Source organism: Neofelis nebulosa, chromosome 8, assembly GCF_028018385.1.
Source record: "Neofelis nebulosa isolate mNeoNeb1 chromosome 8, mNeoNeb1.pri, whole genome shotgun sequence".
Lineage (NCBI taxonomy): Eukaryota > Metazoa > Chordata > Mammalia > Carnivora > Felidae > Neofelis > Neofelis nebulosa.
Genome location: NC_080789.1, coordinates 53,094,010 through 53,107,319, shown reverse-complemented (window position 1 = coordinate 53,107,319; position 13,310 = coordinate 53,094,010). Strand labels below are relative to the sequence as shown.

Here is a 13,310-nt window from a genome sequence, read left to right as displayed (position 1 = left end):
GAATACAAGATTTGGAATCAAAATAAGCCCTTTTAGACCAAAATATGTAATTGCTTCAATATTTAAAAATTTTTAAGTAATGCTGAATTCCAATACCTTTTAATGTAAGTTAGGGCATGGACCCCAATCTATATTCAGGTTATACATTTTAAGGTTTAGAGATATAGATCTTGAAATCATCTTCTTCAGTAACTTTAGTTTATCTGAGAAAATTATACAACTGAAGTAAAAATCAGCAACACAAAAATACTATAATTCTAAAGCTATTAAGAACTCCATGGATTCAATGGGAAGTCTAGAAACACGTTCCTCCATTAAGTCTTCTCTGAAGTAGCTTTTTCGTCGCCCAGGCCACTGGGTATATGGACACTGGGCATCAGCATGCTTCAGCAGAAACCTTCCTGTAAGGAATATAACCTTAACTCAGTTTTGCTAAACACTGATACCTGTGCTATAAAAACAAAACAGGGCTGCTTGGGTGGCTCAGTCGGTTGAGCTGCCGACTTCGGCTCAGGTCACAATTTCACAGCTCGTGGGTTCAAGCCCCATGTCGGGCTCTGTGCTGACAGCTCGGAGCCTGGAGCCTGCTTTGGATTCTGTGTCTCCATCTCTCTCTGCCCCTCCCTCACTCATGCTCTGTCTCTGTCTCTGTCTCAAAAATAAATGAACATTAAAAAAATTTTTTTTAAACAAAACAAAAACACAGCATGTATGACTTCAGTGTCTTATGCAAATTTTTATGAAAAAGCTCAAGTTTTTTTTTCTTTATGAAAGATTAAGGCTTAAGCATGACTCCAAGGATCTGAACCAGCCAGCGATTTGAGAGTAGATACACAAAGCTCTATGCTCAGAATGTCTCGATCTTCTGACACTGACACACTGCCAAAAGAAAACCCCAAGTATCCCACTCTCTCTTCTCTTAAACCCAGTTCATTCTTAGGGGGCAACTTCGTCATGACATCTCCAGTGGCCATCTTTCCAACTTCCACACGTGGCCAGTGTATTTGTTTCCCGTTGCTGCTATAACAAATTGCCACAAGTTTAGTCAACTACAACGCTACCCTTTTATTATCTCACAGTTGTGGAGGTCAGAATTCCAGGAGGGCTCAGATGGGTCCTTGAGTTAAAGTCTCACCAAGAGGCTGGCTGGCCTAGACTCTTTTCCGGACACTCTGAGGGATATTCCATGTCCGGGCTCATTCAGATTGCTGACACACTTGTCCCCATTTCCTTCCCGGCTGCCAGCTCCTGGAAGGTGCCCACGGTCTTTGGCTTGTGCCTCCTCCTTCAAAGCCAGCAGCAGTGCTCCAAATCCTTCCAGAGTTTCAAATCCATCTGACTTCTCTTGCGTCGCTCTAACTTCCTCCTCTGCCTTCTTCTGGATTAAGGGCTCATGTGCTTACACTGGATCTACTAGAAACTCCAAGAATCTCCCTGTTTCAACATCAAATGATTAGTAACCTTAATTATACCTGCAAAGTTCCCTTTTTACCATATAAGGTAACATATTCATAGTCCTAGGGTTTAGGGACTATGAATCTTCTTAGGGGCCATAATTCTGTCGACCACAATCAGACATGTTTGAAACTGAGTTTTTCCAATTGGAGTACCTACTTCTTATAGCATTCAAAGACCAACGGGAAAAATCTCTTTATTCACAAGTGTCTACTTCAAATCCCTGAAAGACAACATTTATTTGTTAAATCTTATAATCGTTGCCTCGGCCAAATGTATTTATACTCTCCTATCCAATGCCTTTCTTTTATCAAATAATGTAAGCTAGTTTGGTCATATGCAAACTATAATTACAAGGTCATTATTCTGGAGAAAGCATTATGTGTGTTTGACATTGTGTGACTATGCATGACAATCAGAATAATGTGAATTTTTGTGTCTGTGTATGTATGTATATATGTGTGTGTATATATTTTTTTTCCTTTATCCATTTATCTGTTAATGGATGCTTAGGGGTTTTTTTTTTTCCATGTCTTTACAAATGTAATGCTACAGCGAACATGGGGATGCAGATATCTCTTCGAGTTAGTGATTTTGTTTCCATAAGTGGAGTTGCTAAGTCATATGGTAGTTCAATTTTTAATTTTTTGAGAGGCCTCCATACCGTTTTCTTTTTTTTTTTGTTAACGTTTATTTATTTTTGAGACAGACAGAGACAGAGAATGAACGGGGGAGGGTCAGAGAGAGGGAAACACAGAATCTGAAACAGGCTCCAGGCTCTGAGCTGTCAGCACAGAGCCCGACGCGGGGCTTGAACTCACGGACGGCGAGATCATGACCTGAGCCAAAGTCGGCCGCTTAACCGACTGAGCCACCCAGGTGCCCATACTGTTTTCTATAGTGGCTATTCTAACTTAAAGTCCCACCAACACTGCACAAGGGTTCTCTCATATGGGTGGTATATAGGTGTGTGCGTGTGTGTGTATGTATGTGTGTATATATATATATATATATATATATATATATGTATCTGTATATATATATGTATATATGTGTGTGTGTGTATGTATATACACACACACACACACACACAGGAATTTATTCCACCATAAAAAAGGAGGAAATCCTGCCATTTATGACAACATAGATAGACCTTGAAGGCATTACACTAAATGAAATAAGTCAGACAGAGAAAGATAAATACTGTATGGTCTTACTTATATGTGGAATCTCAAAAAAAAAAAGGAGCTCCCTGGTATAGAGAACATATTAGTGGTTGCCAGAGATGGTGGTCAAAAGATACAAACTTCCATTTATAAGATAAATAACACCTAGAGATGTAATGCACACCATGGTAACTATAGTTAACAATACTGTGTTGTATATTTGAAAGCTAAGAGAGTAGATCTTAAAAATTCTCATCATAGGGAAAAAAATGTATAACCACGTGTAGTGATGAATGTTCACTAAACTGATTCAGGTAATCATTTTGCAATACATGCATATGTCAAATCATTGTGTTGTACACCTAAAACTAATACAACAGTATTTGTCAATTATATCTCAATTTTTTTAAACTTCTATGAAGTATTTTTCCTTTCTTCTTTAGAACAACCACTGATTTTGCTCCTCATGCAAATCATCTCACTGCCAACAGAAGGGAATTTACAAGTTGACAAATCTGCTCCTCAAGACACAAAATAAATTGAACTGTAAAAGCTTTCAACATCTTGGGGCGCCTGGGTGGCTCACTCGGTTGAGCCTCTGACTTCCACTCAGGTCACGATCTCACAGTTCATGGCTTCAAGCCCCGGTCGAACAGCTCAGAGCCTGGAGCCGGCTTGAGTTGTGTGTCTCTGACTCTCTCTGCCCCTCCCCTGCTCACATTCTGTCTCTCTCTCCCTCTCTAAAAAATAAATAAACTTTAAAAAAAAAATTAAAAAGAGCGTTTCTTGGTTTATCTCTCTCTTTCTTTAAAAAAAAAAAGCTTTCAATATCTTTAGATTCGCCTATATCCTCGTGCAAAACAGATGAGTTTCAAAATCTCTTCCTATGAAGGCAACACAAGCAGAATAAATCCCACAGAAGAGTTTACCCTTCATTTTTTTCCGGTGAGGAGTCCTAATGCGACTCACTCGTCCTCTGACATCCGCAGCGGCTTCCCTTTGCTCCAGTGACAGCCTCTATTTTCCTGCACACAAGTGACTGCACAAAACATATTTTTAGTAAAACATACGCAATATGTGTTTTGGGTACAAGAGGTAATGTCAGCTATTACTCATGTACCCAAAGACCACATGATATGGATAATATTTGTTGAATATAGTTGAAAGTATTCATAGTAACAGAATCTCAGATTTTTTTTTTCCCTGAAAGGGATCATGGCTCAAAAGCCATATAAACCATACAATCTTAAAAGCTTACATTTTCTGTTACTTGCTCTAATTTCAAACTACCTAAATGCAATTATTTTTCTTTCATTGAACTCTTATTATCAATCTCTTAAAAGGTAGTTTGTATTGGGGTGCTTGGCTAACTCAATCAGTACAGCACGGGACTTTTGATCTTGGGGTTGTAATTTCAAGCCCCAGGTTGGGTATAGAGATTACTTAAAAAATAAAGCATTTTTTTAAAAAGTAATTTGTATTTCCCAATAACTGCTGCTGATATTCAGAGAATCTGTAACTTCATAGGTGAGGCAGAAAAGTATAGTACTTAGAACTTATACTGTCTCTTCTGTTTCCATATGACATATTTATACTATTTCTATTATGATAACTTGAGAGTATTTCAAAAGGCTGACACCATCTCTATCTACTTCTTTTTTTTTTTTAATGTTTATTTATTTTTGAAGGAGAGAGACACAGAGTGTGAGCAGGGGAGGGACAGAGAGAAAGGAAGACACAGAATGCCATGCAGGCTCCAGGCTCTGAGCTGTCAGCACAGAGCCTGATGTGGGGCTTGAACTCATGAACCATGAGGTCATGACCTAAGCCCAAGTTAGAGGCTTACCTGACTGAGCCACCCAGGTGCCCCTCTATCTACTTCTTATATCACTGATAGCATAGTATCTGCACATGGTGGTTGCCCAATAACGATTTTTGAATAATTTATTAATAAAATTCACAGAACTCAATAGAGCAAATAACAAAGTAGAGAATAGTCCAGTTCTACTAAATGCTAATGAGTTATCAACCAATGCATTATGTTCTGTTCTTTTCCAGTCTGTTCTGGGTGCCACATCTTTAAATCAATTTTATTCAGGTACAATTTATATGCAGTTAAACGCATTCATTTTAAGAGTCAATGAGTTTTGACAAATGCATATAACCAGGCATAGTCTACCGGCATAATCAAAATACATGTACCTGCATGGGGGTGGGGGTTGCAAATGGAGGCTGCACACACAGCATGTTTTCATCAAGCACAGAAACCTTTTATAACGGATGGTAAGCCTGCCTCACCTCTTTGCCCTGGATTAAATCGTTATCTCTCTGATAGTGGACAGTGAACAATCCTGCCTTTTTTTTCCAGGAGAAGACACTGCCTCCATCTTCTAAGACTGCTATGCAAGCATCCTTGAAAGTATACTCCAGAACAAAGATGGCCAATGCCTTAGCTCACAGAACATACAGAAATGTGAGAGACCCATGGACAATTATGTTTTTTTTAATTTATTATTTATTTTTGAGAGAGACAGAGAGAGTGCAAGCAGGGGAGGGGCAGAGAGAGAGGGAGAATCTGTCAGTGCAGAGCACAGTTGGGGCTCCAACCCAAGAAACTATGAGATCATGACCTGAGCTAAAATCAAGAGTCAGACCCTTAACTGACTGAGCCACCCAGGCACCATGAGAGTTGTTTTATAAAAGAGAAAGAAAGAATTTTATATACATTCCAAAAAGCATAAATTACCTCTAGAGGTAAATGTCGCCTAAATTAAACTTTTTCATACACATCGACTAGAATTGGTCTGAGACCAGAAAACAATATGCACAACTCTGATTATATTTTAGAATGATGAGAAAAATTATAGATAATGGGTTATTTGAGGAATAATTGCTGGAAATATTTGTACCCTTTGCGTCCATGCACAAGTTCAGACTAGATTCTATTGTCTCAGATATACTCACCAATAGGGGCCCCCCTCCCCTACCTCTGACTCTTGCAAAGAATAACAATAAAATTATCGTAAGAGTTTTTGAGATCCAAGCTTGATTTTAAGCTGCCTTTATTCTGGGTTGTAAGCAAGGCTGAGCAGATTTTGAGGCCTGATGGAAATAAGAGTAAAGGGATCATTTAGGATGAAATGAGTAGAGGATAAGTGGCATCGGTGACAGCATTTTGTACAGTCAATGGACACCATGCCAGCAGTATGGCAGTGACAAAAGGCTCTTGGCACCGATATCAGTCCACCTATATGAGTATGGCGGGGTGGTACAGTGTAGGACCAAAGCCACTGGCCCTGGGCCTTATGTAGGTGCTGCACACAGAAGGCATCATCAGCAAACCAGTGAAAGAAGAAGCAAATAAACATCAGAGCATATCACACGTAAGCCACTATTTGGAGATAAGTGTCCATGCAGAGTGGATGGTGGCAAAGCCAGAGAAATCTTTCTTCTTTTAAAGTGTGATGATAGGGGCGCCTGGGTGGCTCAATCGATCAAGCGTCCGACTTTGGCTCAGGTCATGATCTCGCGGTCCGTGAGTTCGAGCCCCGTGTCGGGCTCTGTGCTGACAGCTCAGAGCCTGGAGCCTGTTTCAGATTCTGTGTCTCCCTCTCTCTGACCCTCCCCCGTTCATGCTCTGTCTCTCTCTGTCTCAAAAATAAATAAACGTTAAAAAAAATTTAAAAAAAAAAAAAAAGTGTGAGGATTATTCGATTGTGCCCCCAGATTGGTGTAACCTTGGAAACATGGTTTACTTATGAAAGAAGCGTTACTGAATGCAAATACCTTTAATCACAAATCTAGAATTAACCTTGTGGCCTTCCTTTCCCCCAAGGAAACACTGCCAGTTCACAGATACAGAAATATGTCATTTTTATGTGTAATAAAATTTTTTGAAGAGTGTGATCATTTGTATGAGAATATATCAGAAATCTCTAATATAAAAACAGTTGTGTTCGTACAGTTAAAATTCTACCTGCAGCTCCCTCCTCTGTTGACTTTCAATAAATGCAGTTTCCCTTCTGCCTTTTAGAATAATGCATCTTGACAATATTGTTTGATTCCTAAATTCTCAGGGGATTTTCTTTGGATGATTCCATTTCTATTAACTAATATATTTTTTTCTTTTTGCTAACTTAAGCAGCTACGCTGTTAGAATAAGGAACACAAAATCTATTACAAATAATATTTAGGGGCACCTGGGTGGCTCAATCGGTCGAGCGTCTGACTCTTGATTTTGGCTCAGGTCATGTTCTCACAGTTCGTGGGATCGAGCCCTGTGTCTGGCTCCCGGAGCCTGCTTGGGATTCTCTCTCTCTCTCTCTCTTCCTCCCTCTCTGCCCCTCCCCGCTCATGTGCTCTCTCTCATGCAAAATAAACTTAAAAAAATATATATTATTTAAATTCCTTTCATCAACATTTATTTTAATCACAAGATACATATCAAGCCTATAATATTTTTAGTTTAAACTGGAAACTTGGCCCAAATCGTTCAGATGCTGTTTTTTTAGGCTGACTGTGTTACACATCTTGCACATAGTTCCACATGCACATAGTTCCACACATACTTATGGAATGAATGACACCACCAATAGTTGATGCAAACTTTCTCATAGTAAATTTTAAGGCAATAAAAGGACTGTCAGAGACTGTTGGGTTGGCTATGCTCGTGTTACCACAGTGTCTGGAACAGAACTTGTCATCTTGCCACAAGGAAGGTCCCTTTGAGCAGGACCTCATTTTGCTCACAGCTGGTGCCCTCAGTAAAAGTAGTGAGGAGCACGTAGTCATTGTCCAATACTTTTTCTTGGATAAATAAATGTGTGCTTGAGACCATCACCAGATTCCTGCTGCCTTCAGGATAAGGACAAAACTCTGCATTATTGAATACTTTGTTCTTAAAGTCCTCTCTACCTGTGTCTCTTGAGGAGACTACTAATTGCTGTCCCGATAAGCAGAACTGCTTTGCCTGAGGACAGTTCTTGGATATTCCAGCAGACATTTATTTTTTATTTTTTTAATGTTTATTTTTTTGAGAGAGAGAGAGACAGAGCATGATCCGGGGAAGGGCAGAGAGAGAGAGGGAGACACAGAATCCAAAGGGGCAAATTCTCTTCATGCCTGATGTCTATCAACAGGCCAAGAATATATATTCTCCTCCGAGGAAGGGATACAAACATTGGTGAACAAGAATACATTCTATCACTGCCATGTACCGAAAAATAGAATGTAGAATGTCAAATCAGCCGTTTAATGGCATCTGCAACTCAACCCAGTTTATTCTTACAAAAACGAGGAAGCCGTTGGAGAACAAGAAGCCGGAGGCACTGTAAGAATGTTCTGAAGGAAACCCACGGAGCAACAAGGAACTGAAAGCAGTTTCATTCCCAGGACGGAAGGCCTCCGGGACTGCTCCTTCTCTCCAGAAGGACATCATACGGGCGCCAGGCCTGGGATAAGAATGTTTTGTCTGGCGCCAGATGTATTGATGACCCAGTATGGAATACACTGCAGGTGCAGGACCCGTCAAGATGCCAAATACTATGTTGTATGTGCTTGGTGTCATCAAGACAATTTGCAAAAATAAAAGAGGCTTGAGGCAGGGGAGCGATGCTTCACCTCTGGAGAGTCTTAGCCCCCTGCTTTGCAATTCTCTCATCACTGCACCTTTAGGACCTGTCTCTCTACAGGAAGAAATGGAGCAAAATATATCATTTAATTTTTTTACTTTGATAATTTTAGAAATATAGGCTAAAAATTCCTTTCACTAAAAACAAAACCTACGAAAACTGTCACAAAATTAAAACAGTCACAAAATCTCTTCCAAGTCTCTGGAAAAGATAACAGCAAATTAAAGAAACTCTGTAGAGCAAAGATAAGACGAAAGAAAGAGCAAGGTTGCACAAAAGATATAAAGCACGATAGCAGAAGATATACAAAGCAGTTATAACCACATGCGCAAAAGGCTTAATGTCCCATAATGAAAGGCAAATACTAGTTAAAAAGTAAAATCCAACTATGTGCTGCTTGAGAGTTAAACCTAAAGTAAATTAAAAAAAAAAAAAAAAAGAAAGGAAAAGTCAAAACTGAGCGATTGAAATTGTAAACACAAAAAGAGGGAACAAAAATGACCATGGCCAGTGATTTCTACCTGTGCTGCTGTGTAGGGCACAAGGCAAGCTTGGACTTGAGTTTCTGGAGTATGAGGTTCAGCCAGAGAGAAAGCTTACATATGCCAACCACAGCAATTACAAAAATGATGTCATGATCAGAAAGCGGGCTTAAATACACAAGAATGTAATGGGAGAACTGAAGAGAATTATTGATGACAGTGAAATTACAAAAGAAGATGCTTTGTGGCCCCCCTCGGACAGAGTTAGCCACCTGGAGCTTAAAATTGTCAATGGAGATGAACACATTTCTTTTACCACATCAAAAATAGGTTCTCTTGTTTATTTTCAAAAAAGTTATTTGTAGATCCTGCAAGAAAAATAAAAAATAGGCTCTCTTATTGACATAAATCAGTCAAAGGATCCTGAAGGCCTTCAAGTATTTTACTATTTGTTATAGGACCTGGAATGTTTAGTTTTTAGTCTTATTGAATTACAATTCAAGATGAAACCAATCTAAGTTGTATGTTTTTAAAGCTGTTTTTATATTTAATTAAGGGATGAGTTTGTCATTTATAATACTGGGATTTTTATAAATGCGAAACTTTTTTATATGCCAATTAAAAATAAGAAAATACATAAACAGGGGTACCTGGGTGGCTCAGTCAGGTGGGCATCCAAGTCTTGATTTCGGCTCAGATCATGATCGCACCTTTCCTGAATTTGAGCCCTGCGTGGGTTCTATGTTGATGGTGGCACGGAGCCTGCTTGGGATTCTCTGTCCTCTCTCTCTACCCCTCTCCCACTCATGCTCAAGCCCTCCTGCGTGCTCTCTCTCAAAAATAAACATTTTAAAATGAATAAAATATGTAAACAGGCTTAATGTCTATTCTCATTTGGGTCCAAGTGGTTTGGACAGTCCCCACACATATTAAATTCTGTAAATAAAAGCAACCTTTTGTTGAAATTATGTTCTAATAAAACATGTCAAAGCCTGAAAAAAAACACACAAACAGACAAAAAAGAAAGTGGATAAGGAAATATCAGCTCAGGTAGAGTTTAAATTTTAAAAACTTAAATGTAGGGGCACCTGGGTGGCTCAGTGGGTTAAGTGTCCAACTTTGGCTCAGGTCACGATCTTGCAGTCCGTGAGTTCAAGCCCTGAGTCGGACTCTGTCTGACAGCTTGGAGCCCAGAGCCTGGAGCCTCTTTTGGATTCTCTGTCTCCCTCTCTCTCTCTGCCCCTCTCCCACTCCTGCTCTGTCTCTGTCTGTCTCTCTCTCAAAAATAAATAAACATTAAAAAAAATAAAATAATTTAAAAAATAAAAATAAAACTTAAATGTGGGGGCGCCTGGGTGGCTCAGTCAGTTGAGTGTCCGACTGCGGTTCAGGTCATGACCTCACTGTTCATCGGTTCAAGCCCAGCAGCGGGCTCTCTGCTGTCAGCACAGGGCCTGCCTTGGATCATCTGTCTCCCTCTCTCTCTGCCCCTGCCCTGCTAATGCTCTCTCTCTCCCTCTCTCAAAAATAAATAAATAAAAATTTTAAAAAATTTAAAAACTTAAACGTAATAAAGAGGATAATTTAATAGTGATAACAATTTATGTTGGAAAGAGAGTAGTTATTTATTAACATAAACCACACACGTCCCCTCAGAACAGGAGATAGGACTTCAGGCCTGTGTGAAGCAAGAGAGTAAAATTGAACCCTTGCATAAGGTCCAGAATTTCCTTCTAGCCTATTTATTTTTTAAAAGCCGGGGGGAAGGATTCTGCCCATAGTACTAGGAACTATGAATTAGTTTATTGGCTGCTCAGAAACTTGGAAGAAAAACAAAGTCGCCCGGAAGCATTAAAATCCCAAGACTGCTACACTTACTTGTGTGGGATCTTAACCTGCAAGACCTGCTTAGAACAAGAGCCAAAAGCTAACATAATATTAAAATTAGTCCAGGTAAATAAACTGTGGTATCTTCCCACATTGACACACTGTACAACAATGAGAATGATCAATACAACCACACACAAACATGCATGAAATTCACATATGTATTGTTGAATGAAAGAAGTCATTCAGAAAACTATAGGACTTTTTTTTTTTTTTTTTAACGTTTATTTATTTTTGAGACAGAGAGACACAGAGCATGAACGGGGGAGGATCAGAGAGAGGGAGACACAGAATCTGAAACAGGCTCCAGGCTCTGAGCTGTCAGCACAGAGCCCAACGCAGGGCTCGAACTCACTGACCACGAGATCATGACCTGAGCCGAAGTCGGACGCTTAACCGACTGAGCCACCCAGGCGCCCCTATAGGATGTTTAAGTACAAACAGACCTACTAACAGTGCTGAAAGGCAGGATGGTGATCACTCTTGTGCAAGAGAATGGCCCTGTCTGAAAGGGGGCAAAAGGCTGGCTTCTAAGGTGCTTCTGCGGCAATGTTGTTTCTTGATCTTGGTGCAGGTTACAGAACGGGGTTCACTTTGTGAAAGTGCATTAAGCTGTATGCTCATGATCTTGCCCCTTCCTATATGGATTTTGTACTTCAACAAATGTCTGTTCTATGTTAGACTTTCATAAAAAGAAAGGAAAATGGGTCCTGGTCTATTGAAACTCAAAAACACAATCCAGTCTCTAGAGACCCTTTTTGGTTTTTTTACTGTTTATGTATATTTGAGAAAGGGGGGGAGGGGCAGCGACAGAGGGGGACAGAGGATCCAAAGTAGGCTCTGCGCTGACAGCAGAGAGCCTGATACAGGGTTCGAATTCACAAACTGTGAGTTCATGACCTGAGCCGAAGTCAGATGCTTAACTGACTGAGTCACCGAGGCGCCCCTAGAGACACTTTTAAAACTCAAGGTAATCTTCATTTGACCTTTACCCAGGACAGATCCAACTCCCCCCAGGGGAAACTAAGCAACCTTTATCTAAGGAACTAACAAGGAAAAACTTACCAACATTCAAATATGACAAATACTGGGGCGCCTGAATGGCTCAGTTGGTTAAGCATCTGTCTTTGGCTCAGGCCATGATCTCATGGTTCGAGGGTTTAAGCCCTGCATTGGGCTCTGTGCTGACAGCTCAGAGCCTGGAGCCTGCTTCAGATTCTGTCTCCCTCTCACTGTGCCTCTCCCCCACTTGCACTCTGTTTCTCTCTCTCTCTCTCTTTCTCTCTCTCTCTCTCTCGAAAATAAATAAAACATTTTAAAAAATAAGAAATTAATTAATTAAAAATGACAAATACCAACAGTGGAGTCAACAACAGTATTTTGTAAACAAAAGTTTTCCATTCCCCAAAAGAACACCAGAAAAGCCTGTTAATCAATGAAAACCTGCTAATCAATGAAAGCCTGCTAATCAATGAAAGTTTATTAGAGCCACTCCAGTAAGGAAGGACAGAATCTTGACAGAGTCTGAGTAAAATGTCTCAGAAGAGGAAAATAAAGACAGGGTTCTCGGGCCGGGGCTAGGTGATCGCAAGGTAAATCTTGGAGGACAGGGAACTAGCTGGGATCAGAATTTAATACATTGTATCTTTGATTGGATGAACATAGTGAAACTAGGATTTTGAAGCAAGATAAGTAAACTCTTTGAATTGGTTTACAATCTTAACCTCCAGGAGCAAGTATTTCCTGGAGCAAGTAGCAAAGCTAGATTTGCCTGCCTCAGTATTGATTAGTTAAAAATAGGAAAAGTATGATTTGGTCCAGGATTGATCAGCCCAGGGACAAGAATGTATATTGTTTTCGATGATGTATATTTATACTTTCAAATACAAAAATGATATGTGTAAATATGAAATTATACGCACAAATACAAAATGATATTTTCAAATGCAAAATGACGTAGACATATATTAAAATACAAATGAACTTGGGGCGCTTGGGTGTCTCAGTCGGTTGAGTGTCCGACTTCAGCTCGGGTCATGATCTCACGCTCCCGTGAGTCCGTGCCTTGCATCAGGCTCTGTGCTGACAGCTCAGAGCCTGGAGTCTGCTTCCTATTCTGTGTCTCCCTCTCTCTCTGCCCTTCTGCTGCTCACGCTCTGTCTCTCTCTCTCTCTCTCTCTCTCCCTCAAAAAAATAAACATTAAAATACAAATGATCTTTTCAAATACCAAAAAATGATATAAACATTTATATTTTCAAATGCAAAAAACTATAAACACAGTAAAAATGTAAATTAACAATAAATGGTAAATAAACATTGTTATTAAAATATAAATTATTAACAAATAACATTAATGAAAATAATAGTTCTCTAACTATTAAGTACAAATAAAACAAAACGGAGCCTGGGTGGCTCAGTTGATTAAGCGTCACTTCAGCTCAGGTCATGATCTCACCATTCATGAGTTCGAGCTCGAGTCGGGCTCTGTGCTAACAGCTCAGAGCCTGGAGCCTGCTTCGGATTCAGTGTCTCCCTCTCTCTCTGCCCCTCCCCGACTCATGTTCTGTCTCTCTCTCTCTCTCAAAAATAAACATTAAAAGTTTTTTCATAAAAACTCGATTATCCCCAAACTATTCTATAAATGCCATAAAATTTCATTTACAATTCAGGAGAGGTTTTTAGTGAAACT

General features: G+C 39.7%; 1 pseudogene; it reads left to right on the top strand.

Annotated features, from left to right (window-relative positions):
* Positions 1–8,748: 8,748 nt before the first annotated feature.
* On the top strand, positions 8,749–9,251 carry LOC131483975 (protein mago nashi homolog 2-like; annotated as a pseudogene).
* Positions 9,252–13,310: the final 4,059 nt, after the last annotated feature.